Source organism: Scardinius erythrophthalmus (genome assembly GCF_964197995.2).
Source record: "Scardinius erythrophthalmus genome assembly, chromosome: 25".
Lineage (NCBI taxonomy): Eukaryota > Metazoa > Chordata > Actinopteri > Cypriniformes > Leuciscidae > Scardinius > Scardinius erythrophthalmus.
This window is the reverse complement of record NC_138245.1, coordinates 31637892-31642891: the sequence shown is the minus strand read 5'-3', so window position 1 is coordinate 31642891 and position 5000 is coordinate 31637892. Positions and strand designations below refer to the sequence as shown.

Below are 5000 nucleotides of genomic sequence, written 5' to 3'. Positions count from 1 at the left end.
TGTATAAACACTTCAGAAATGAAATAATATGTCATTCTTGTACAGTACTGAGATTGAGATTGCATTATGGTGATAAGAATATTATTCTCCTGTAATTGAACACATTTCCCCCCAAATTTTCATCAAACTATAATTGCTTTTAGTAATGAGAATCTAATGAGAATCCCTAATGTTTCAAAGAAGAAAATGTAGGTAATTGTCATTAAAATAATTTCACAATGCAATAAAAAAAATAAAAAAGATCCAAAAATATGTTTAATTTTCTCAAGCAAAATGTAGTTTCTTATTTCTTTCTTTTGATTTTGGGCTGAAATATGAGCTAGATGTGTTTCTCCTGATAAAGGCAGAGACTGTGTGTGTGTGTCTGTGTGTGTGTGTGTGTGTGTGTAAGAGTGAGTGTGACTGTGTGTGTGTGTGTGTGTGTGTGTGTGTGTGTGTGTGTGTGTGTGTGTGTGTGTGTGTGTGTGTGTGTGTGTGTGTGTGTGTGTGTGTGTGTGTGTGTGTGTGTGTGTGTGTGTGTGTGTGTGTGTGTGTGCGCGCGAGAGTGTGTGTGTGTGTGTGTGTGTGTGTGTGTGTGTGTGTGTGTGTGTGTGTGTGTGTGTGTGTGTGTGTGTGTGTGTGTGTGTGTCTGTCTGTCTGTGGGTGTGTGTGTGTGCGCGAGAGAGTGTGCGTGTGTGTGTGTGTGTGTGTCTGTGTGTGCGTGTGAGAGTGTGCGTGTGCATGTGTGTGTGTGTGTGCGGTCGTCCTGAAGAACATCCCCTTCTAAAGCTGCTCACTGATAACACACACACACACACACAGACTGCTGACTCTGTGATGTAGATAATCACACTCATTTTTTTAAGGCTGTCGTTGATTTTTCTGCTTGGCTCTGCGCTCTCTCTCTCTCTCTCTCTCTCTCTCTCTCTCTCTCTCTCTCTCTCTCTCTCTCTCTCTCTCTCTCTCTCTCTCTCTCTCTCAGTTTGTTCTCGGTGAGGCCCGTGTGTGTGTGTGTGTGGCTCAGATGATGGTCCAGATATCTGTGTTTCTATCATCATGAGGACTTCACATTGACTTCTGCTGGTCTTTCTGATGTGGTGCTGATTATATTGAGTGTTCTAAAACAGGGTTTGTGTTCGAACTACAGGGAGTTAAACTGTCAGTGCTAAAGTTTGTGTGAGTGTGTGTGTGTGTGTGTGTGTGTGTGTGCACTCAGGGCCTCTCGTGTCTACAGAATCAGTGGAGCCAGACGCCGCTGGGGTTTCCTCCTCCTCCTCCTCTTCCTCTGACCAGCATTAGATCTCGTTATGGTCGGTGCGTCTTCATCAGTGTTTGAGTGAGATCAGGAGTGACAGCTGTCAATCAGATGATGCGTCTGCGGGCTGCTGCGCTTTACTGCACAAAGAACTTTCCTGTCATTCGAGATCAGTGGATGCTGTGTCGAGATGAAGCCAGCAACCCTGTCAGTGACAGCTGATAATATCAACATACTTCTATCACCACGCTTTTACTATAGTATCTGCACTGAAACCATAGTACTAATGATTAAAGTCGTGATGTAATGGAAGTAGAGGCGGCTCTTCCGTATTGTGACATGCATCCGGATTATGGAAAAATAAAAATGTTGAGTGAGTGAGACAGTTGTTGAGATGTGGGCGTGGCTCTCAGTGTATGCAGATGAGCGTGAGCTTGAGGGGCGGGGCTTAATAAGCGCATTAAATGATTGGAGGATCCTGCATATGTCACCAGGAAGTCCTTATAACGATGATGTTATTGATATTTGCTGATTATAAACATTAACCTTATATTGGGATATTACAAAAACACATTCAAAGAATGTTATATTTTGAGTAAAAATTTGAATGTTGTACTTATATTGTTGCAAACAATGTTTATACGCTATTAATGTCAAGAAAACATAAAAATGTGGTGTAATAAATAAAAAAGTCATTATTTCTAATTAGTATATGGCTGAAAGGCATTGCTTAATAAAGTGAGATTAAATGCATAAAGTATATTTGTGTAATTTAACATGATTGCAGGTATGCATATTCTGAGTTTGCATTTCACTGTTTTTATTAATTTTGAAGAATACTGAATCTGTTTTTATGAAATGCATGTTCATATTTACAGTAACCATCATGTTCACACAGGAGAGCTGTCAGTGAATACTTGGAAAAACTTTCAAAGTCCCCCTGTGGTCTAAATCCAGCTTTTAATGTAGTTTATGTGTCTATGTGGTGTTTTTAATCTGCTCTAAGACAAAGCATGTGTAAGTTCATAAGTCGACAGCATTGCTGAGTATTTCCTCCTTAAAACTGCAGTGAACCAAAGACAGTCTCAAAAACACGCTTTGAAATCGCTGGTGTTTCTGACGTCACAAACTACCTTGTAACCAATCAGATCAACGTGTGATCGTCAACCAGTGGATCTCTGAGCTGAGGGAGTGAGTGGAGGCGGGGCTCATTTGCATATTCATAGAACCGCGCATACTGAATGAGGCAAGGGTGTCGAGTTACATTCAAGCTATTTTAAGACATGAATAATTATTTTTCAAGGAAAAAACAATTAAATATGTTGTTTTGGTAATCAAAGATGAGTTTTAAGGGATAACAAATTTGACTACAAGGGGACTTTAATACTAAATATATTTTTGCGAAATTGAGGAAACATTCCATTTGATCATTTAGCAAACATCATGGAAATGTTCCTTTTAAATGTTCACATTACAACACAGAAGAAAAGATTTGTTGCTACTTCCGTTTCATTGCGACTTTAAACACTAAATTAATTTTCGTAAATTCACCATGAGCTTTGCTGTGATGATTCCCTCATGCATATTTTTGACATGCCACAGTCAAGCAGAATGAATCAATACTAGCCTAATTAAAAAGTCATTAAGCGCTCATCTTTAAATGAATTAGAGGCGCTGTTGATGAATGCGGGAGGATTTTTAATAACCGGCCCGTACGGTATACCGGGTTCATTTGTATTCGTGTGACCGACATCAGAGAGACCCTCACTTCCTGACACACACACAAGACCCTCACATCACCTATACGAGCTGCTCTGAATGTCAAGAGCTTCACGGCTTTATCGCTCCTGACGCGTCTTTTGTGTGGAAGCGTTTAATCCGGCGACGCGCGGTAATTCCAGTCAGAGCGCGCGACACGGGCTGAATACAAAACTCGACGGAACTCCTCGTGTGCGCGCCTCTCTCTCTCTCTCTCTCTCTCTCTCTCTCTCTCTCTCTCTCTCTCTCTCTCTCTCTCTCTCTCTCTCTCTCTGTGTGTGTGTGTGTGTGTGTGTGTGTGTGTGTGTGTGTGTGTGTGTGATTGTCTCTCTCTCTGGTTTTCTCCGGGCCAAATGAGCCCCTTAAGAAAAACCGTCAATCTGTGGATTTGGCATCCGTTCCTCCGTCTAATCACGGTGACAGAAATCGTCGTGCACGCTTCGCCTGGATTCCTTTTCAGACAGAACTGATTCATATATTTGGGTATTTTTAATAAATCTGAGGGGATTTGAGGGAGAAAGCCAATGAGTGTCGGTACGCTCCGGCGGGCACAGAGAGGAATATTGTGCCCGACGCCGCGGGACTTTAATTAACTCACTTAAAGAGGCAGACGGGCGAAGTTTGGCTCGAACTCTCTGTCGGGAAGAAACACGAGTGTATTTCTGTGACGTCACGGGCAGACAGACAGCAGAAGTGTGCAATGAAAGCCTGTCTCGCTGCTCTCATGAGTGAGACAGCAGCTGTCGACAGCATCTGTATATTTAGCACACAGACACGAACACTATTCACACACATTCCTCTCTCAGCTGCTCATAAACACAAGCAAGTTATGATTATAATCACAGCAAAGCAACACAGAAGAAAAGATGTCGGTCTCTGATGTCAGTCACACGAATACAAATGAACCCGGTATACCGTACGGGCCGGTTATTAAAAATGTATAACATCAAGGCCAAAATATAGCTGTCTTCTGATTGGCCAATGCAGTGAACCTTAGTTTACAATTGGTCAACTATTCCTATGAGATTCTCTCTCTTTCTCCTCAACTCAATATCAGACTATATGAGCCATAAAAGCCTGAAGTGTGTAAAACACATGCAAACTTTTGTCATATTTTCTCTAAAGGTTCATTAAACTCTTCCATTTGTTTCTGAATATTATTTCATAAGTCAGGCTTAACATGCGCTTCAACTGAAATCGTTGTATGTAAATGGTGGTGGGAACAAAACCGTGAATTCCTTTGATATATAATTCATGAGAAAGAGAGAATTTCAAGTATCTGAAGACAAATATTCTTGATAATCCATCTTAAGCCGACGGTGGATTCTCATATGAGGGATTCGTCTGACAGAAATACACTCAGTGGACTTTATCTTTCACATGTAACCGGAGTGTCAAAGAATCCTAAAGGAATGCTCATGGAATTCCAATCATAATTTAGTCCTAATTTTAATGCGATTAAAACAAGAATCTTGTTTTGTTGCTCAAATGTAAATATAAACTTCATTTCAGTCTAAGTGTTATTTTTAATGCTTTCAAATAATTTAATCGCGATTAATTGCATCTATAAAAGTTTATATAATTATAAACATATATTATGCGCTAATCGATTTGACAGCACGAGTTATTTTTTAGCATTATTCATATAGCCTTATAGTTTTCATTTATAATTTGTATTAGCTTTTTTAATTTAATTTTTATTTCAAAATTATTTGTGTTCGTTGTTTTGATTTGTTGCTGTTTTCAAATATTACCATTTATGTTTGATTTATTTAAATTTTAGTTTCAGTTCAGTTTTGTTTTTTATTTATTTCCAGTTTTAAGTGCTTCAGCTCAAACTTATTTCAGGTTATTGCCAAGTAAAACATTTTTATTTTATTTTAAGTTTTCCGTATAATATTTCATATTTTATTTTACTTCAATTAACAAACATGATTTTAATAGTTCACTTTTTAGTTAACAAAAATAAAACCTGGCTCCAGTGGAATTTTATGTAGGAGTCTTCAAA

The 5000-nt window shown here is 39.2% G+C and overlaps 1 protein-coding gene across 1 annotated transcript in view; it reads left to right on the top strand.

Moving 5' to 3' along the window:
• pycr1b (pyrroline-5-carboxylate reductase 1b) overlaps positions 1–5000 on the top strand; it is a 21967-nt gene that overhangs the window by 5840 nt on the left and 11127 nt on the right. The gene's annotated exons all lie outside the window — the stretch shown is intronic.